The sequence below is a fragment of the Acipenser ruthenus genome, chromosome 26, assembly GCF_902713425.1.
Source record: "Acipenser ruthenus chromosome 26, fAciRut3.2 maternal haplotype, whole genome shotgun sequence".
In the NCBI taxonomy this organism is placed as follows: Eukaryota; Metazoa; Chordata; class Actinopteri; order Acipenseriformes; family Acipenseridae; genus Acipenser; species Acipenser ruthenus.
In genome coordinates, this window is record NC_081214.1 from 4,091,980 (window position 1) to 4,115,391 (window position 23,412).

A 23,412-nucleotide genomic window follows, 5' to 3' on the forward strand; every position below is an offset into this window, starting at 1 on the left:
TTGTTCCCAAATGAAAGAGAACACTGATGAAACCTAAATCTCCAGCGAGAACAATCAGTGGTCTATTTTTCAGGGACTGCTCTTTTCAAGATCTATCCCAATGGTCCGGAGACACAGTCCTACACACAGGTATGTGCAAAGGAATTTTCACAATTACTTTTCCCATGAAGGAATTTTTTAATAATGACGCTTTCCTTTGAGAATTATGGGATCAATCCAGAACTTTTTCCCCTAATTGAAAAGTTCCCAAACATTAGGTTTTAAGAATCAGAAACAGTGTTGTTAGAGACTTACAAAGCAGATGTTAATTTGTGTCTACTAATAGCAACTGAAATGTTGTCTATATGTTTCAAGAAGGGATTGCATGATGGTCAAGGTGCAGGTTAGTGTAAAAAATGTTAATTCATATTTTTATTAAATATGGGCTGCTTTATAAATGGTATGGTGTAAATGTATGTAAATTACCTTCAAATGGATTGGAAATACTTTTTTTTTTAATTAATATTGAGCAAAATAGGGCTGCTTTTATCAAATGGTGATTTAATTATACTGAACATTTTTAGAAAGCAGTAAACGGTCAACTTAATTCATAATGAAGAAACTTCCCTCTTGTTTAGTTTTAAGAAACGGGGCTCCACTAGTGTGTGGCGAATGTAAACAAGCACTTGGGTTCATTGCTGTTCCTTTGAGAATAGTATTAAATACTGTTAGCCCATTGACTCGTGCTTAGCAGCGCCAACTTTCAATACCGGTAGAAGATGACTGACAGACACAGTTGTAAAGAAGCTTTTTATTAGAGTAGGCATATGCAGCTGTGTGGATGAGAGCAGTACAGCAGAGTTTTTAAAATACATAGAAGTTAATGAGGCAGCCGACTGTGAAATAACCCAACGGAGTGCACAGTAGTGTATGGTTAATCGTACCTTTCTTTGCCTCCCTGTATGATAAAATTCACAATCCAGTTCATATAATGTCTCACCAAAAGAAGATAAAGAATGCATTTCCTGTAATGAGTCACCGAATCGTGAATGTCTTCAGACTATTTTAGTGCATCAGGTTATTAATGAATACAAACACAGAACGTGCACTGGCTCCACTATTTACACCTGTGATGGAGCGCAGTTATTCTTGGAGCCTCTGTATGTGACCTGTGCTGCAAAGCAGGAAGTGTAGCCAGCATTATGGGATGAGAGAACCAAAACAAAGTCAAGGTAACGGAGGCGGTGGGGCTGCCAGTGATACAACCACCATGTACAGGATGATAATTAGCTGGGTTTTATGGTCGGGAAATACACTCCTTTGAGAAAAAAAACAGCTGCAAACAACACAGCTGTTAAGCCTATGATGTTTTATTAGGTGATTAATGCTGCACAGCCCCACGGTCTTGTTTAATATCATACAAACTTAATCCCTTAGTGTCTACTAAATTCTTTCTTGCTGGGAAAGTTTGTTTGGCCCCTTTTGAAATCCATACAGGCACAGCCCGCCTTGTGCTTTCTGATACTTGTGGTAAGCTCTGTTGCAGCTCGGGAGACCAAACAGAAATGAAAAATATTTCAGCAGTTTGCTTACCGACGCATTTCCTCCTGCAGAAACAGTTGATGCATTTAAAACCAATATCCTTCCCCCCCCCCCCCCCCCCCAAAAAAAAAGGAAACAGACCGCTTTTGAAACTAGTGATTTGAAGCACATGTTTTCAGGGATTATGAAGTAGGTCTTTCATAAAGATTGGAGAGCAACAGACAGGCAATACAAATATTTCCTCAACAGCAGTATTGCTATTATTATAATAATCCATTGTTTTAAATGGGGCAGTACATATTGAAAAATGTTTTGAGAAGGTTTTGAGTCCTGAAACTTTGCTAAAGCACATGCTTATTTTCTTGGTTCATGAATACAGCGTTATTGTTTGTATTGAAAGAAAGTTATTATTTTGTTACTTTCGTGTTTACCTCTTTTAACAGTTTTGTATTAGGAATGATAACTCAAAAACGGTATACTGCTATTGTAGCATAGAAAAGATAACTCCACTCAAAACATCACACCAGTAAAATAATGCTGCATATACCCCTTGTCTTTTTTCTGAATAAAACACTGAACCTGATTAGCACTAATCAATAGACAGCCTTAGCTAAGGGACAGTAACCAAGGTTAGTGCTAATCAGGGTCTGTGAAATCAGTCGTTCATTCAATTATTTAACGTCTCTTGGAAGATGCTCTGTAAAATGCTATTTTGATGTTTATAAGACTGCTTTTAATGTTTGCAATACTGAAATAAGTGTACTTGTTATTCTCTTCTAGTGTTTTAAAGCATGCATGATCAGGAACATTGAATCATTTTCATAACATCTATAGTTATCCATTGAGCAGTTCCAGGTACTAACAATACTATCTTTAATATAGTCAATCTATTCAACTCTGCCACTCTGGGTTTCATGGTAATGGGAAGAAAAGGCAATGGCATGTTATATGCTAGGTGCTGTATATAATAGCCTATAATCTATATAAAAGGGTGGCAAACAAGGTTCTGGCTGTAACTGGTTGCATCCAATCCTGTCAGCCCCACCTGTAATCCTTTCTTTAGAAGTGTCATGCAATCTATTAAAGTGTGGGGGTTGGGGTGTGAGAAAGTGGATTGAAAGAAAGCCAAGGCTTGATCGAGCACAATGGTAAGAACAACAGATAATCAGACACCTGTGAACTGCATACATGTGGACAAATGTTAATAACAAAAGTTGAATATGCTGTCAGACACATATACACACAGCCTAGGAAACAAATAGCTTGCAATCGTAAGCAGAAAGTGGTTTATTTATTTGCCGTTTTGACCATCTTTTGGAAGCTTTACACAATGTCTCAGGTGCACACGCACCAAGCTATTCTTTCCCTGTACTTGTCTGTGCATTGGCGTTAGACAGCATTCCACTCCACACGCAATAGCTTTGTTGCCTTGGGCTAGAATTGTTGGCCACACCTGTCTCCTTTCCAACAGGTGCGACTAAGTGGCTAGGTTTGCTTCCAATGGGAATACCTGTTCTATAGGAATACAATTAATCTAAACATAGTACAGGTGAGGAGTTTTTTTCTACTTGTCCAGTTTCAAGCAAGTAGGAATCGTTTTTTGTGTGTGTGTGTGCTTAATTACTTAATAGATCCTTGTTTGTTTTCCCAGAGGCCTTGACACAAAATAAGTTAAAATATCCTGATGATGAAAGTATCTGCTTCGGTTTCTGTGACTCACTTCAGCTGACAGAGTTTCTGTGGTTGATTCATGCAGATTAGAGTGATCTGATCACACCCACATGGACCAGGCTGATATTTACCGTGACACAGCGTTATTACACATCATACAGTCAGGGCCAGATTAAGTTTAATAGAGGCCCGGGGCTGTTATTGTTTTGGGGGCCCCTCTTTGCATATTCATTTGCTTCCCGTTACTGTTTTACGTAAACGTGTTGTTCTGATCCATGCAGTCACACGCTACTTATTCATTTTTTAGGTTTTGTATTATAAATTATATATATTTTTGAGGCCCCGGGATGCAGCCCCTAAAGCCCCTGCATCAATCCAGCCCTGCTTATAGTAATCAGATCTCAAAACAAGCTTCTGCTGACAGAACAATCACCACCAAGGATAAATCAAGCTGAAGCAGTGGCATCAGTAGCGGTGACGTCTATAATTGTAACATTTAGGTGTTATTCGAAGAGGAGGTGCAGGGGCTCCTCCCTAGTTAATCGAGCCAATCTATCACTTAACCTCCCTATTTAAGCCCTGGGTTGAACACTTGTTCTCTGTCTGTTTTTTGTGTTTTCCACCTTCCTCCCCTCCTCCAAATGCAGCGCCACCTCTGCAACGGTCTCCCTCTGGGGGCAAGCGACGTAAATTCCCAAACTTAGGCCCAGCCGAGCTGGCCTCGACCTCTGAGAGGAAGGTTCTTTGAGAGCCAGAGGGGACCCCCGGCCAAATCTTAACAATCTCTCTACCTGTATTCTTTACTAACAAACTTGCTTTCCTCTCTGGCCCCTTTGCGTGTTCATTTTCTTCTGTCTTTCAGAATTCCTGTCGCCCCGCGTGGCTCTGTCTCGGCGGTCTGGCCATGCTGATTTCCTGAAACGTAGGCGTTGCTTGTTAGTCGGGGCGACTTCTTCTAGTCTTCTCAAATGTGTCCTCTAGCCCTCTCGCTTCATTTTCCCCTTGGAGGAAGTAACGCTTGCTTCCCAGCCTTGGAGTCTGATCGGTTCGGTCTGACCTCCGCGAGGGCGGCTCTCCACGAGCCAAGGGGAAAGCATATCATCTTCCAAAGCATGTCATGTTCCTAAAGTCACAAGCACATCATTTCTATTTCAAGCACCACAGCTTATATCTTACAGCCCTTGCTCCTGTTCCGTGAATTACACAGTAACACTGTAATCGTGATGGCTAGTGTTCCATTGCTGTTGTCTGTTCTATATAATATAGCCAATAAGGCAGTTATAGGAAAAGGTCCACTGGGAATGCTTCTGTATGTAGTGGATTCATGTATATGAGAAATATATATTTATTATGTTATGTGAAAGGGACGCTTACACACAAGTTCATATAAGTCATATATTATTATTTGTTTATTTAGCAGACACCTTTATCCAAGGTGACTTACAGAGACTAGGGTGTATGAACTATGCATCAGCTGCAGAGTCACTTACAATTACGTCTCACCCGAAAGATGGAGCACAAGGAGGTTAAGTGACTTGCTCAGGGTCACACAATGAGTCAGTGGCTGAGGTGGGATTTGAACCCACGCATGCATTTTACACAGGTTTATAGGGCAAGTTTTATCAAGACAACGCTTGTACACTTCAAAATAAACGCAAGCTCGTGATTAATTAATACTAACAGGGTTCAATACGAATAAGTGTAGAAAGGATCATTGGTTGCTTGACGATTTAATTGGAACTCAAAAGGCCACGATGTCTGATTCGTACATAATTCCATTTAAAATTTCTGAACCCTGAACATTTCTTCTTTTTGGCATCTCCCACACAAAATTTTTGTTAACGAGTTGGACATTGCAATACACCTCCGTCAAGAATAAATCCCTCTTATTTTCTTACTCTGGCTTGTCTCCATGGTAACTGATCCTATCTAGCATGTTCAGGCTTCAGCTAGTAAGAATGTGTTCATGTAACTAAGGAGGTTACCAGGGAGCTGGGCAGTGAAGGCACCTGCAGCTATGTGAACTCGTTCAACTGGTTCCTGGCCCCACAGCAGGCGAATCCTTTCTCTTAGTTTCTCAGTTTACAAAGATCAAGTGAAACAAATAACTAATCCTGCCCTTAGGGAAATTCACAAGTTTCTGCTCCTTAACAGTACAAACTGTTTTTACAGCATTGATTAAGATTAAGAAATTTCTCTGAGATGATTAAAATAATCTTTGACAGATTGTGAATGCAGTAGCAAAGGTATTTAAATATATCTGCAGATCCCCATCTTGGATTTCAGGCACAGACACAAAAGGAACAAAATAATCATAACAGGGAAGTGAAATAGATCTTCATATCTGCAGATTTAAAAGGGACTGACATGAGGGACTTGTAAGAATGCTGTTTAAATAGCCAATTCACATTTACACTAAAATACTGTCTGCTTGATTTCCCCGTAGCCCTCTGCACAGTCTTCTTTAAAAGAAAGCAGACCTCGCACGGCAGATTGGCTATTACTTGACAGTGCTTAAGTGTGCCAAACAGGCATGCTTGTGCAACTAGCATTAAGATGGAACAAATTGTGTCTTCAAGCTCTGTTAAAGCTTAGGAAGCGAACAGAAATTAATCCTGATAATATTTTACAGAAAACACCAATTTACAGTGTACCGCCTATGCTAAAATAAATCATATGAGACATTTTAACATGGGTGTATGTAACATTCTACTTAAATATGAGAAAAGAAAACGACCTAGGGGTACTGCACTTTAAAATTGTAATATATCACAATTTTCAGATTCTATATAGATTTTCTTTATTCAGTTAGCACCATGTGAATGCCATATCCTGTAAATTTAGTGGGCACAGAAACCCTTTTAGGCAAATACGAAATGATGCCCCTCGCAATACCCACAGTATTGTGGCTTTAAAACGAATTTGTGCTACTGAAAAACAGATTGCTTTTACTGCTGCTGCTTTCATTTCTTGATAAGCTGCTTGTTTGTCTCTGTGCCTCTGACCTCGGTAGCTAGATCAGTTAATATGCAAAACGAGGCAGAATCGGAATTCAAACTGACCGATGAAAGAGCTCTGTTTTTGTTTAAAATGGCCCAATCACATTCTCAAAAAGTCTTGCTAGCTTGGGAGCTTGAATCTCTATCTGTTGTGGTGTAACTTTCAGAAATACATCTTAGCCAATCAGAAACATTAGAGTCTTCAAAGCAAGTAAAAAAAAAGCATAATGCTGTTCCTCTGGAATGTGACACAACAAAGCACCTGAAAACGAATAGGTTTAACACAGTGCCTGCCATTGTTTCCTGTTCTTTTGGATCATATGTCAGTTTCTTTTGTGTGTAAAACTACGATGGAAGTATACGCATGGGAGCATTGTTAAGTTACTGTACAATTTACAAAGGCACATTTACATGACTGATAATAATAATGGGTCCAGCTGTATTAAATAAATCACCTGTTTAGGAACTGCATAACAATATTTGAACAACAGATCGCTGGTCTTTTCACTGTTTCAAAAAAGATTTGAACAGTGCTAAATGAACTTTTTTTTGTGTGAAGTCACTCCGGGTGTATTTAATCACATTAATTTTAATTGGTCGGTAATTGGGCAATACTATTTAATAAAAAGATGTGTACACAAGACAATTTTGTGGTTTCGTCATGCTCGTTCTTTGTGAAATGAATCAACAACGTTGATGTCACTCATGGGAATGAGTCAAACATACTTTCTACGATACTCAGCACTAGTGTTTTACCTGCAATACTGAGTCTCAGCTGACAACAGGTTGAACAGACCTGTTGCTAAAGGTCCACAACAAGTTTAGATCCGTTTTGTGAATATCAGGCTGTATTTATAGGCAGCCTAGAAATGCTAAATACACACAGCTACTCAAAGTCAGATTCAAATAAAAACTGTGATAATGAATAGCCCCTCTGAAGGGGCTGACCCCTATCCACCCTGTTTATTCTTTCCATTTCGAATTGGTGCAGAACAGCAGGAAAGATCAGTAGAAATCAATGTGCGTAGGTGTGCCCAGTGCAATAATCATGGGGTATACTGTATATCCCTGCCACACCCCGCTCTTGAGACTGATGTACTCATTCAGTCCTTGTTAAAAAGTACAGTCAAACCCTTTTAATGTCACTTCAAAAGACACAGAGTAAAAACGGTGACAATCAGGGGAGTGGACTTCATCAGGAGTTCAATAAGCTGGCAAAATAGGCGTGTGATGCAGCAAATCTACCTGTGTTGCTGTGGAACTGCAGAACTGCAGTTTTTAGTGCTTTAAATGTACCTGCTTCCATTATGTGCTGGACCTACTAACAGCACACACTTTAAGTATGTTGAGAAACACTTTTTAAGAAACAGAATATCTAAAAGAAAAATCTTTCAGCAAGCAGGGGTCTGCTTTAACTATCAAAACAGTGGCCGATCTAAATACCACCGATCTGTATTTTACTCCAATGGAGCCAGAGTTTAATTATTGACCCACTTTATTAACATTACTACATATATTAAAAACACAGCAAAATGAGGTCTGCAAAAATCAGGCTTTTTTTTTTTTTTTTTTTTTTTTTTTATACAGCATGGGTTTTGTCAAATGTTTCTTTTTTGGGTTATTATGTCACTTTCTTCATGTAAATCCCCATATACATGATGGCTGTGTTATTTTCACAATGCATTCCGGAAGACATACTGGGGCATACCTTTAACACACTTTGAAAATCAAGGAAGTTTGAATATTTATCACGGAGGCTACGTGTCGGAAGTGCTTTCACGCAGTATAAAACTGAAAGGATTTTCCCCAGTGTCCATATGTAATGACATGCTTGTCTTCCACACTCACAGCATAGTAAGAGAGAGCTGAATGCCCACCTGCAGCTTCTGAAAGAGTTGGGTCTCAAGATGTAGAAAAATGTAATTTGTATGGAAAACCATTGCTTAAGTTAAATATATTTTCAAGTGGCAGCAAATAGTGTATACAATGGTACAGGAAACAAAAGCAACCAGAAAATGTTACTCTTCAAAAGGGGAGTTTGCTGGCACCCCCACATACATATATTTTTTTGCATAGGCAGGTCAATAACAACACATTTCGGCTTAAGTAATGAAACTTCTATCACTGTTTTATGAGAATATGGTTGCTTTTCTATTATTATTATCTTTGAAACTTTCACCTCTTCCTTTCGGTATCTGTCTTCCTGTATGTAAGCAGTAACCACAAATGTATTTTCCATTGAACCGAGTCATAATTTGTAATATAGGATGAGCAACTGAATCACACACTGATTCATTTGATTTAAACTGAAAAATCAGTTTTAATCATTTGATTAAAACTGAAAAAAGGTAAACTGAAACTGACGAAGAAAACGACTGCTGGATTTTGAGTAACAAGTTGAGGTTTAGCGAGGTGTTTTTTTTTTTTTGTTTGTTTGTTTTTTTCGAATATACTTGGCAAATGTCGAAATACGCTTTAATTGAGTTCCCAGAAGGAGAAGATAGAGGACGCTTCTCAACTGTTAGCACAAGTCCACTAAAAAAATCTGACCCACAAGATTTGAAAGAGACATAACTCCTGGAGTGGCCAGAACTGGGGAAGAAAAAACCTGCCAGAAGCTGTAGAATCCTACATAAAACACATGCGGTTGAATTTAAGGTTTAGTAAAGTATCAGCGTCTGTCTAAAACCTTAAACTATTAAATGTGTTTAAAAAGTTACAGGGAATCCAGATGTACCTCTTTAAGCTCATTCAAATGGTACAGTAAAATAATCAAATATAAAGATGAAGACTTTGATATCCAACGGTGAATATATATTGCATATCAAACCCAGCCTTTCCAAAACATCTCTTCTTCCTATTCTTTCCTCCCTCTCATCTGATATCTCTGTTTTACTTGGCTCCACCAACCTCCTCTGCCAAGACCCTTGACAACCTTGATCCTTACCTCTCTCACTCCCTGCATATCCCTTCCCTGGAATGCTTTTACCACTTCTTTCTGAGCAACATATACAGAATACGCCCTTTCTTCACAATCTACTGCACTTCACTCTTCTCCGTCCTGGTCCACTTGTGGTGCAACCATCTTCTGACAGACCTCACTGTTTCTGACCAACTGTTCACACTACTTACAAACTTCTACTGTACTCTACTCTATCGAACTGCATCACTGTAATTATCACTCGGAAACATTTTAAATCACCTTGGATTAGGGCATCTGCCAAATGAATAAGATTTATTAGATTTTTTTTATTGTGTAGGTGCAACCCAGACAATGTTCCCTGGAGCGAAAAAGTCCGATATTGGAAGAGAAATTAATGAAAAAATAAATGAGCTGTGATACACCAAGTAACCCAACCATAACCTGCGGAGAGGACTTTTTTAAATTCTGGTTTTCTTAGTAGATACCATTGTACATGTTTGGTACTCATACTTGAAAACCAAACCCCTCAAATGTAACCTGCTAAGGAGGCAGTTTTTTTTTGTTTTAGAAATTGGTGTTCATTTTTGATAACTGAACTTCAAAATAATAAAAGTAATATGCTTTGTACATTGTTTTTTTTTTATCAGTTTTATGTTAACCAGTTACATTAAAAATATATTGGTAATTTATTACTTCATATTTCTTATTTAAATCATCTGTGAACAACTTTAAGCTGAAGCCTGTTTTTAAAACAGTTCATTGACCAAGGTGCGCCATGAATTTGGATTTGAGTTTTCTACAAAAACAAATGGTTTAAAATGTACACCCAACTGATTGCTACAGAAAGAGCATTGAATAGATTCCAGAATAGGTTAAATATTGTTCTTTATACATACATTATTTTGCTACAATTATCTGTAAATTAATATACACTACTATGCTACAAATGCACAGAATGACTGGGGTTTTCATTGAAATTCACCTCTTTAAGTGTATTCGTAAGTGTGCTTTCTCAATGTCAAAAAAACATTTTACTTAGCACTCAAGTGCGGTTTTTCTGAATGTGACAGACTGATGTTATGATTTTCTGTAACTAATTGGGCTGCACAGTGATCTGAAGCATAAATTCAGTGTGGATAATCAAAATCTTCAGCTCAATCTGAGTAATACCCAATACAGACAAGAAACTGGGGTGCGCCCCACCTTTTCAGATCAACTCTGTTCATTGGAAACATATCGATAAAAGAGAAGCTGAGTTCAGTAATGGAGTTTCAGTATCTCTTATTTACTGAAGGGTATTGGTAAAAACAAAACAAAAAAAAAACATGTTGCAACTGTGTCATTATGTCACCGGAACATGCATTCACTTGAATTTCAGGACAGGTGTAACTAATTGTGACTGAGACAGAGCACCCTCTATTGGCGAAAGCTAGGAATTTATTTTGTAGTGATCAATTCAGTACTATTATTTGTTTATTTAGCAGACGCCTTTATCCAAGGCGACTTACAGAGACCAGGGTGTGTGAACTAAGCATCAGCTACAACAACATCTCACCCGAAAGACAGAGCACAAGGAGGTTAAGTGATTTGGTCAGGGTCACACAGTGAGTGAGCCAGGATTTGAACCAGAGACCGCCTGGTTACAAGCCCTTTTCTTTGACCACTGAACCACACAGCCTCCTACTCGCATGTTTTTCAATGTCTTATACCAGGGTAATCAGAACTGAAAAAAAAGATAGACCTTTATAAAACACATATAAAGTATCTCCAATCTTTTTAGTTTGGAATCTAAGATGGCCAGTACTCAAAGAGTGAAACAAGTAGGTTACATCACCTGCAGGGGTTTGTCCTAATTGAAGGAAAGGTTAAAGGTCTCAGTTGCATGAAATCCAGAGCCATATCCTGTAGGCACCACCCCATCCCTGAACTCATGCAAAATACTCCCACATTCTGGTGTAAATAAAGAGAACGCGTTTCAATTACTGGCACAAAAGGAGTGTTAGTGTGCCATGCCTTTTTTTTTATTTTTAACTGGAATCATATGGGCTTGTTTTAAATTTTAAATAAAAAAAAACCTCTGGATATACTGTATCAGGCCCATACTGTAAACAGTCTGTATTTTACAAATGTTATTTTACTTTGTAATTGGTTCTTGATTTGCAATTTTTGGTAGCTATCTGCTAACCTCAAAGTATCCTGATACAGTACAAAAGATCAGGGTAATTATATAAAGAAAATATAGCAAACTGCTACATCTCCTTTCTGGCTGAAACTGGTTTGCCTAGTTTGGTAATGAGATAGCCAACAGAAACTTGATTTGCATAGTTTCACTGCTGTGTCAACCCAAGCAGACAGGTGTGTCATCCTGCTCTCAGACTCCCATCTTAGGAAACTAGAACTAGTTTAAACTACTAGAACTAGCAGCCAGAAAGCCATTTTAAATAGCCGAAACTGAAAGATCATTTCTTTTTGGTCGGAATGAAAACTTGTTTTGTTTTAAGCTACTTTATATTGGTTGTCTTATTCGTTTATTCTATGGCGACATTTATTTAAACCTTTTTGGAAAGGCAGTTAAACAAACTTATTTTGCAATGCTGTTGTTTTAGGCTCTTTTGTTATGATGCAGTTGTGTGTTTGGTGGACTTGAAGTTTGACTGTATTGCATCATAACACAGGGAAATAACCCTAAAGCCCTGCTTTATTTTTTAATTGAATATAAACATTTAGACTGTGGCAATCGTGTACAAAAGCGTTTCTGCCTCAATTCCTGCTCTCCCAAGGTAAACCACAACCTATCAGGGGTGATATTGGGGCCAAAGACATAGAAACAATATGCAAAAATATCTATACTGCAAATCGAAAGACTGACTTTCTGACTAAAACATGCCTATCATTTTAATGGTGATGTGGGGTGGTTTCCCAGAAGAATTTGCAACAAGGAGAAACATGATTCATTTCAGAAAGGGTGCTATATGTTATCTTTTTATAGTACAGCCAGGAGAAGCAGTTCCAGTAAATCAACACACACCCAACTTGTCTGGAAAAGCTACAAAAAGAATGTTGGACCACGTTCAGAATTTGTTATTTACTGTATTGTACCTCCTTCTGACTGAATAAAATGGGCCCCTCCTGTTGTTGTTGTTTGTGAACAGTATTTTTTTATCCCCCCAGGTGGTGATGTACACACTTTAAAACTTCACACAAACTCAGTCCATGCTACCAGTGTAATTTCACTACCCCCGCACCTCTCGGTAAAGCACTCCTGTCAAAACCAATGTCTTTCTCAACCACCTCTTTTATGTTTCAGTTCATTTTTCTGTGGCAGTTTAGATAAAATATGACGTGCGTAAGCTTGTGCTGCACCTTCTGTTTTATTATGCTTTCTTGTGTGGAAGTTTGTTTCAATTAAAGCTTGTGGCTTCTGGGATTGATGTGAAAATCTGTACATGCCTTCATAGTGGTGGGAGAAACTAGCAGGCACAATAGCAGAGAGACAACGCCTACCCTCTATTAATAGATCTATGAGCGAGCGCAAACGGGAATGATTTGCTGTGTTAGCCAAACAGCCTTCTAGTTTCAATCTCACCTCAGGTACAGCAGTATTCACATGGGCATGTGTGTTTTTGTGACCTTGTTCTAGTAGGTAACTCCTCTTGCAGAACATTAGGGGCGGGGCCAGGTGTAGAGTGACAGGGCTTTACCAGCCAATCAATTTGAACTCTGCAGTACGATGCCCCCGGCAGCCCTCCTTCTTTTCAAACCAGCAGGAGGTTGAGTGAGTTGACCAGTAAACTGACCCCAATCGTTCTCACTGCTGTTATTACTACATGCAGTCCATGGCAGTTTTTTTAGTTTATACATAGTATGTTCTGCGTAAATGCATAGTGCTTGCTTGAATGCTGAATTTATAATTCAGTCCACCATTGCCATAATCATACTCGTTTTTACTGTTGTTTTAAAGTAAACATCTGATATCTCACCATATCACGTATTCTCAAGTGCACAAACCACACCGTAGGAGCTTAATTTAAGTGTATATATATATATGTATTTGCACCTACATAATCCCTGCCTTATCAGCTTCATAAATGTTTGCTTTATGTAAAGTACATAATTAACACATTTAACTGATAAGAGAACCAGTTGAATGCCTGGTTCCGATACAATATGGCATTTATTCAGTTGTATCCTTTATCTTAAGTACACCTGGCGATTAACATATACAGTATATGAAAGTGTGTATTTTGTAAGGGGCTGGAAGTTGTCACAATTGGATTGATATCTGGGGACTTTGGTGACCATGAAAGAGGGACTTGATCCACAATGATGCTTAAGGAGACTACAGCATTCGTTCAGCCTTTCAGATTAATCAAGGGACCCAGGGTATAACAGGAGAATATGCCCCACACCTGGCCAAATAGTTTGTATATATATAAATAGTTCCACTATTTTAGTAGATCCAGATAAGCATCAATATTGCCTTCTAACATAGGTGTCTTTTATAGATATCCTTACATACAGTATATTTTTGATATAGCACTATTTAAACAATACACTGATAATTTCTTTAAAATGGATATATACCACCTAATAAAGTCTAACTAAAAGTCTGGTTAACAGGTATGTTATCTAATGTAAAGCCATTAGACAAGAACTAAAAGTTATAACACCAATAAAAAGTTATTGGGTTAACTCAAATTTAGCACACTGCGGTTATTTCTGCTTCCCTCTAAACAATAGGAGCACGTAGCTGCAAGTGCCCTCATGTTACTGATTGGTTTATCCTTTTCCTTACATTATTATGATGTTAGCAATGATTCATAAAAGAAAGGTTTTGAGTCTTGCTGCTGGAATATTGGAGATCTTTATAAATGTATCTTTGAGGCTTTGAGCATGCATGGAGATTCATAGCTGGTTGATCATTGGCTGAGCTTTGAACCACACTGGTCCTATATGCTTTAACCCCTTCAGTCCCACCTTAACTTAACGTAGTATGTGTCGGAAATCATGTTGGAACCTCATGGGACTCCTAAGTCCCAGTCTGAGGTCGTGTATAAATATATGTAAAAAAAATATTTTCGGTCCTGTTCTCATGTACTCAGTAAAGGAGTTCCTTTTTTAATTATACAACTTAATTTCAACAAAACAATTCAGGACTGAAAGGATTAAAGTACAGTAGAGAAGAAGCAGGTGGAGCCAACTGAATCGAAATCCCTTTAATTGAATCTGTGTTCTGTATTGCACTGCGCTACACGCAACCTGTGGATTATCCCATACCATCTGAATCAATTGACCAGTTCTAAATACGATGGTATCATTAGCACCCATCTTCTGGATAGTAATGACAATAACGGGTTAACTGTCACAGCAAAGATTTCTCAAACCCATTCCTTGCCACTTTCACAAACAAAGACCATGGTTGTTGAGATGCACAGTGAAGCCTCTTCAGAGAGCTGTCATGTAAAAGAGTGACTCAGCAAATTCACAAAGGTAATGCTGAGCTTGCTGCTGCCCTGCCTGAAACGGTGGTGTCATTTTTATAACAATGAAAGTGTTTTATTAATTAAAAACATTACGGAGCTGATAGAAACCTGCTGTTGAGAAGAAAAATGGAAGACCTAGCCAGCATTTCCTAATCTTCCCAACAACACGCCAGCCTCTGTTTTTTAACTACATGCATTTCAGAAACTTTGTTTAGCCCCAACTCTACTGTCCGAAGTAAGAAGAACAGTACGTTATGAGCACGTTGGCTTTATAATAAATCTAGTGAAATAGAAATCTCATCCAAGAGCAAAAGCCCATCGATCAAGGAGGTTTAAATACAGAAGTAATACATTCTAATCACAAGTGGCGAGAAAAAAATATAATGCACAAAAGAAGAAAAACGTTTTTATATGACAGCTGGTATATTTTGATATACAAGGTAAAACACACAAGTTACTATAGTGCCTTGCATTATGAGTTTTTAGATATGAAGGAAATTATATTGGAACATTCTTTTTTACGGTCTCTTGTACTAAAAACAAAAAAAGTGTAACAAAATACATTTGCAGGGAAAATTGCAGTATGTTTCCAAACTGAGGAAATGTTTTAAGGATGTCTTTTAAACTGAGAAGTAACATAATTCCTTCAGTGGTTAAATTAAACGAAGGCGAAATAAGCCCATTCCTTAGTTTTATCTTATTTCAATGCAAACATGATGCCATCTTAAAATGACTCCACCTTCCAACTTCTTGGACGTATTTAGAAGGTAGAATCATCTCTCTCTCTCTCTCTCTCCCCCCATCACAGGTTGAGCACAGACTGAGAAGGAGAGATCCGATATCTGCTTCATCCCAAAAGAAACTCTGTCTGAAGTTTTCTGCCTGAATTTTTAACAGAAAAAGTTAAGCAGTGAAGAAAGTGAAGAATGTATTCTGCCGGGCTAGAGATCCTTGGGATTGCTTTGTCTGTCATTGGGTGGCTGGGTTCCATGGTAGCCTGCATCCTGCCCATGTGGAAGGTGGCAGCTTTCATTGGGCAGAACATTGTGGTGGCACAGGTCATCTGGGAAGGTCTCTGGATGAATTGTGTGGTGCAGAGCACTGGGCAGATGCAGTGCAAGGTCTATGATTCCCTGCTAGGACTTCCAGAAGATCTCCAAGCTGCCCGAGCCATGACAATCGTCTCCATCCTCCTGGCAATCGTGGGCATTATGGTCTTTGTGGCTGGGGCCAAATGCACCAACTGCATGGAGGACGAGGCTCGCAAACCGAAAATCACCATCAGTTCCGGGGTCATCTTCATCATTTCTGGGATGCTGCAACTCATCCCTGTTTCCTGGTCGGCCAATGTTATCACCATGGACTTCTATGAACCCCTGCTGGGCGACTCACAGAAGAGGGAGTTTGGGAATTCGCTGTACTTTGGTTGGGGTGCAGCTTGTCTTCTGATCCTTGGGGGTGCCCTACTCTGTTGCTCCTGTCCACCAATGGAGCAGACATATAGTCCCTCTAGAGTGGCTTACTCAGCTTCAAACAATGTCACTACCAGTGGATATGACAAGAAGGACTATGTGTGAGGGTCTTTCAGGAACTGAACCTTGGTTAGTTGTAATGGAGTCCTATCCTGCAATGAAATTAATGATGTAACACACACACTGAAAAATCCCTAGTATAATTTTTAAACTGGTTGCTACTGGTTGAGTATGGAGTTGGTATATATCTCCTCTGGGTATTGGTGTTTGTCTGGAGCCTGTCAGAGTTGAATGCATGGCAGGTCCTATATAAAAATAAAGTAGGTAGTGTTTCCCAATTTGACATGTCAGCTCTTGGCTGTTATTTTTCTGTTATCCGTTTCAATAGCAGAGTTAGGCATTGGTGCAATGTTAAATTATCCATGCTTATCTATTATGCCAGATAAGCTGGGCCACACCAAATAAATGCCAGGTTGGGTCAAGGTTTTCTCATTGCTAATCTTGGTATCTATGTTACATAGCACAAACATTCTAAAAAGTCAAACTAACAGTTTGATTTTTTTTTCGTTATCAACGACACCTGAAATTTCACATTAGCTCCTAGGTGTATGGGTAAAAATAAAAACATCTTATGAACAGATTCATTTTAATGGGAAAATTAGCATTAACTTTTGAAAAGCTTTTGAAAAAATGGTTACCAAAAGCAAGTATCATACATAACTAAAAGCAATTTATAGAATGTTAGATTATGATTACTAAAATCTGTTACTGGAGAAATTTGATTTATAATCTGAATGATAATTTTTGCATGTTAAAAACAGTTTAAAAAAATGCTATTATGTTGTTACGTTTGCTTGATAAAACCAATTGTATTGTCTATTCATGCATTTGATTTACTTGGGAATTGAGAATTTTATTTAGAGATTTTAATGTCTGATTGCTAAGAGGGTCCTATTCTTAACAGATCTAACCTCATAATTTAAATTTATATAATTTACAATTGAGTATACATCTTGTATTACACTTTCATTTATTGTAATTAAATCTGCTCTGTAATTCAATAAACTGTACTAACTTTTAATCTAGCCATTTCATAAGAATTACTTTCCAAATAAATAATTTGTTCCCGTCACAATTGCAGTTAATCACTGTGATGCATATACAGCGTAATGGTGTCTAATTACCACATTTTTAATGAGGTACATAGCAAGGGTTCTACTATTTAAAGCCCAAGTAAACATATTAGCAATCAATCTGTTACGAAAGTTAGTGTGTGTCTTGCCTTAAATGATGTCTTACAACAAGCCTTTCATAATGACATGTTCTTGTTTAAAATTAATATAAATTACTACATGATCATAATCACTGCAATACAATTAAGTATCTGATACAGTGGGTCTATTTTAATGATCTACAGTGACGGATATTCATCTAGGTAACTTATTGACCACTCATTAACCCTGCTGCATACTGTACGATACAAAAGTGAAATGGGATCTGCAAAAAAAGAAAAAAAAGGTTTATAATTTTTTAAGGTCTAACATTAAAATAGACCCAAGCAACTTTTAAAAGTAGTACATCTCTTAACAATTAGGGGTATTTTGCGTTCACTGTGTCAACAGGAGTATTAGTACAGCACCTATCTAAGCGAAGCCATGAATGTTATGATATAATAAAGTGTAGCTGCGAGGCGAGTTCTGTTTCATATATAGCACGCCAATTGCTCTGAATCAGTACTATCTGTGTCGTGGCATTAGCACAGGTGGACTGGACTTCTTTAGATGCCTGGTTAATAATCAGTTCATGAGGTATGTGTGAAACTATTGATTAATCAATAGTTTCCACATAGCAGTTTTTTGCATTGCAGTGCTGAGATCACTAGGATGTGGTTCCTGTCCCACACTGACAAGCCTTTAACACAGGGCTCGGGTTGATTATAACCAGGCTGCTTCCAGGTACAGGACAGCAAACAATACACTATTTGTTTAGGGTTTCCTTACTGATTTGAATGCACTCTTTGTTTCTATTGCATCAGTGAAACTCACCACCTGCCAGTCTAGCTATGGGTAATGATTGGGTTCGTACGCGCACCTTTAGCAAACAATACCTTTTCCAGCTATAGAATGAGGGAAAATGGCAAGCACGTTTTATGGATCGAGTTTTACCCACCCTTGCCCGTTACCTGGGTTTTATGCAGATTCATTTGTTATATGTTCGGCTTTGAAAGATTTCATTGTCACATGTGCTGAGCACTCACTTATTGAGGTGACTGGCAAGGGGAATGTCTTGCAATACAAGAATGCCAGCAAGCCCTTGAAGAGTCTGACTGTCCTTCAGTGTAATAACAAGACTCGGTAAATATTTAAACCAAGGTCTTGGTTTTTAAGCTTTTGGTGCTAGAAATGCCATTTCAGTTTTTTATACATACCGTACAACATACATCAAAAACTGAAAACATATACACACATCCTTATTATTATTTATTTCTTAGCAGACGCTCTTATCCAGGGCGACTTACAATTGTTACAAGATATCACATTATACATTACACAGATATCACATTATTTTTTTTACATACAATTACCCATTTATACAGTTGTGTTTTTACTGGAGCAATCTAGGTAAAGTACCTTGCTCAAGAGTACAGCAGCAGTGTCCCCCACCTGGGATTGAACCCACAACCCTCTAGTCCAGAGCCCTAACCACTACTCCACACTGCTGCCACAATCCTTACAGACATGGACACATACAATATCAGAAAATAAGATTTTAAAATGACCCTTTTAGGTTTGGTATGAACAAAGCTAAATTCCCTAATTCTCTCCCTAACCCAGACCCCAGTAGTGACCTATAATCTGTATCACGCTACAGTAACGGTAACAAGCCATTCAACGCATGCTGATAGCAGCGGTAGAAACTTCCATCAATTCTATCATTAATTCCACCATAACTATGTATAATATTCACAGCGGCGTCTTCCTCCCCCCAAAGGTTTGTTACTGATATCTAATGTTTATTAAAAACACAGACTACACTATTTTCAGTACGGTACAGACTACAGTCATACAATCCGTATAAATAAAAGGGTCTCCCAAATGTTTTAGATTAGTGAGTCTACTGTATAATTTTGAAGTCTGAAGCTCCCCTAATAAGTATTACTGAAACCATTTCTTGCATTATTTTTGTAGCTTCTGCGTTATTATTGAAATAATCTGGTGTTATTGGTGGCGTCATGCAAGAGAATAAAGCCAGGTATGCAGATGTCTGAAATGTACAAGGTTGTAGCTTTAATTATTTAGCAGTGAATTGGGATGAGAGATACATGTTAAAAGAACCCTCCAACATTTAATTGTCAGGTCATTTTTGAGAGCTTACCACACACTGATACACACTTTGGCAGCATTCCAGAACTGCTTTGAAAGCCCATTCCTATTCTCCACATTTTCAGACAGATGCTCAGAGCTTTACAGATGAACCAAAAAAAAAAAGCTTTAATTATTTTTTTCCCTCACAGCTCGCAAATCAATTGAAAAAAGATGGGGGAAAAAAATGGTAATGCTAAGCATGCTAATGCTAAATCCTAAATCCATTACACCATGGAACCCTGGAAAATGTTAGCATTGAATAAAGCAATTCATTTTAAGTTAGCCCGGATATGTATTCAATAATTACCAGCCTAACTGAAAGAGTCAGTGGTGGTTAATCTTTAACTATGTAACAACCGTGCCTTGGTAAATTATTTATTCTATTTTATTTCCCCCAAAGGCGGAAAGATTAACTTTTAAAACTGCACCTTTGCAAACTGGAGAAATAGATACTCAAAACATATTTATTCCCAGCCCTTCCTCATGTGATGTCAGCTTTAGAATGACTCCGCCTTCTAACTGTTCAGAAGACTGTTCAGAGGTATAAAGAAAGCAGGACTGCTAGTCTCAAACATAGATTCTGTACCCTCACTGAAAGCTAGTCTTCATCACTTAATATTCCTTTGCCCTTACAAGCAGGAGCACCCTTGGAAAGGACGCATTGTGGGTTTCCATTACCCTGGAAGAAGAAACCGTGAAGAATGGCTTCCGTTGGCATAGAAATCCTTGGAGTGGTTTTGGCCGTTGTTGGGTGGATAGGCAGTATTGTGGCTTGCACTCTGCCCATGTGGAGGGTGACGGCTTTCATTGGGGTGAGCATCGTGACTTCTCAGATTATGTGGGAAGGCATATGGATGACCTGTGTGGTGCAGAGCACCGGGCAGATGCAGTGCAAGATCTACGACTCCATGCTGGCTCTCCCCCAGGATCTCCAGGCAGCCCGAGCCTTGGAGGTCATCTCCATAATCTTGGGCCTCTTGGCCATCCTTAGCTCCATTATGGGAGCCAAGTGCACCAACTGCATTGAAGATCAGGGGGCCAAAGCTAAGGTCATGATTGTGTCAGGGGTTATGTTCATCCTTGCATCTCTCATGCAGCTCATCCCAGTATCATGGTCAGCTAACACCATCATCAGGGATTTCTACAACCCTCTTGTGCCTGAATCAAGCAAGAGAGAGATGGGATCTTCCTTGTTTATCGGATGGGCTGCAGCCTCTCTTCTGCTCTTTGGAGGAGCAATTCTCTGCTGTTCCTGCCCACCAAAGGAAACCAAATATGCGCCATCCAGGATAGCTTACTCAACAGCCAAGTCTGCCGCTCCGAGTGGCTAAGACAGGAAGGACTACGTCTGAACTTCTTGAAAGGTCTTGAGGTTTTTCCTTCTTCATCCTGCTTTAGCTATGTACTTTGTTTTGCAAACAGAAAAGAAAATTCACTGATGGACACCAAAAAGAAAGCGATGGCACGGAAACCTAATGTAGTAACACAAGTGAACTGGTTTCCATTTGCCGAACTGTGGAAGATTCGGAATTGAATGGTATGAACTGAAACTTAATGGCTTGATCTCATGTGATACCTAGATATAACCATCGAACCTAGAACAACACTTGGAGGATATCTGCATGTGTTGCCATAGCATTTCAAAGAAACCTGTATTAAAAAAAAAATAATTAAAAGATGCAGCTACGTAAACTATATAAAATATAAAACAGATTTTGATTCTACTAGAACCTGTTCAGCAGTTTGTGAGAAAAGTGTGAATGTGTTTCTGTTTATTGATAATGAAGCATTTTATATAAAGTAAATAGTATATATATAGTATATATAGTTTATATTTTACTTACAGCAGTTCATGAATCTGTCTTTACCTAAATAAGATATTTTGTTTTTAATGTTGGTGATATATTTTTATCAATGATTAAAACAAACCTCACTAATGTAGAGAATGTACTGTTCCTGTGTATAGTAAAGAGTGTGCTTTTTTAACATCATTTAATCCATTGTTAACTGGATTATTGTATTATGTGTCTGTTTCTTGGATCTAGTCTGAAAGTGATTATTTTATTCTGTATGTTTAATAATTCTGTATTTGAATGGAACGGCTTGCTGTTGTTTAAAATATTTTGTTTGTACCAATACTGTAAATAAACAACCCGATATGTTCCCGTTTTAATTTTCTAGTTATTATTCCCAGTACTAAAAATTGCTGGATATTTACTCAAAATGAAAAAGAAAAAGAAAAAACATAAAAATAAACTATAATGTATGTTCCTCTGATATTTTGTTCAAGCATTAAGCAATACAACTCCGATGCAGGTAACAGATAAAAAGACAGAATCTTGTTATGCATCAAAAGGTTCTGTGCTTGTACACTTGTATCATACACAACACTACTTTTTATTAGATGTTAAAATGATTAATATTTAATTTTAAAAGACGTAGACATGATATCACCTTGATAACCGAACAGACACGAGGGATGCACACAGCACAGTTTTTGTCTTAGTAACACACAAAATGTTAAAAGTGTGTTTTTCTTTTTAGAAACAAATACAGTAAAAAATAAATACATGGCACTTACATGGCCCTTTAACCTATCAAATTTCTGATTGGACCAAGACGTCAAAAAACTGAATATCTGATGAAGAAGCACTATGCTTAAACAATTATGCATTTGAAACATTTGCCAAATAGACACAGCAACCAGCTAGAAGCACTAGGCAACAGCAATATTTTAAACCCGTGGTTACCAATGGATTCAGAGGAGGTTTGTACCAGTGTTGTCAACACAAGCATGGCTACACTTCTTCAGTTTCTAGGAATTTAAAACATTCATGTTCTGACTTTTCTTCTTCTAATTTTAAATATAGATCTAGCATGTTTGGGTTAAGGTTCATGGAAACAGTAAAGTAAGGAACATTTGTTGTTATTTTGGATCAAACGTTGTCTGCACATTCAGTTGAATGTGAGTGCATGAGGCTCGTTTAATTTTGCAGGCTGACAGTTAAAAACTAAATAACTCCCACAAAAACTCCTCTTCCTGTTATGTGTTTTCCTTGACCTAACACATTCAGCCTGGTTTTATTTGAATCATTTAGCTTCACGGTACTATATATATAAATATTATATATGCTGTAAACACATAAGCAGACAGCAAATAATATTATTGATCTCTTTGAAACTTCCAGAATGACACAGAGTGCTGCTTGTGGGAGTTGGATCTGTAGGGTTCTCAGCAGGCTATTGTACAGTTCGTGATAAGAACACAGTGGGAGGTCATCCAAAAACTGAGTGATCAAAGGACTCATTAAAAAAAGATCAAAGAAAGACAGACATAGTGACGTTCTTTGTTGAGAAAACAAGGACACTGCTCCTCTGAGAGGCTATGACTCTCACACACACACTGGAGAACATGAGAGCTTTAAAGAACGTCAAACATCCATTGGTCCTCAGGTACCTGTGAGAGGCTGGACCCCAAATTGTGCACGCAAAGACATTGGGGTCACTGTAGTGGATTTCTGTCTGTAAATAAGACTCTCTTGGGAGAGTCCTTTATAGTGGAGTCGCCCTGGATAAGGGCGTCTGCTAAGAAATAAATAATAATAATAATAATAATAATAATAGTGACTCAAGGATGGTGAAATATCTAAATAATAAAACAAATATATGCTTAGAATGTGACCTTAACCCTAATCAGGGCACATTGAAAACTGTGCAGAACTAGGCAGAATATCTTGGACCCAATACAAATTAATTCATAAAAAGTCTGAATTTTGATCCACAATTTCTGTAAGAACATTGCAGACATCGTTTCTGACAAAGTCCTAGGAGTAAATTATTAGAAATGAAAAAAGAAAAAAAAATGGCAGCAAGAAATGCGCTGATGAGGGATAAATATAATGATCAGTTTGAAATGGATTTGTTTACGACTGTAAGTCGCCCTGGATAAGAGCGTCTGCTAAGAAATAAATAATAATA

General features: G+C 38.1%; 1 pseudogene; it reads left to right on the plus strand.

The window, feature by feature from the left end:
- Positions 1–2: 2 nt before the first annotated feature.
- LOC117430362 (claudin-3-like) lies at positions 3–21,597 on the plus strand (annotated as a pseudogene).
- Positions 21,598–23,412: the final 1,815 nt, after the last annotated feature.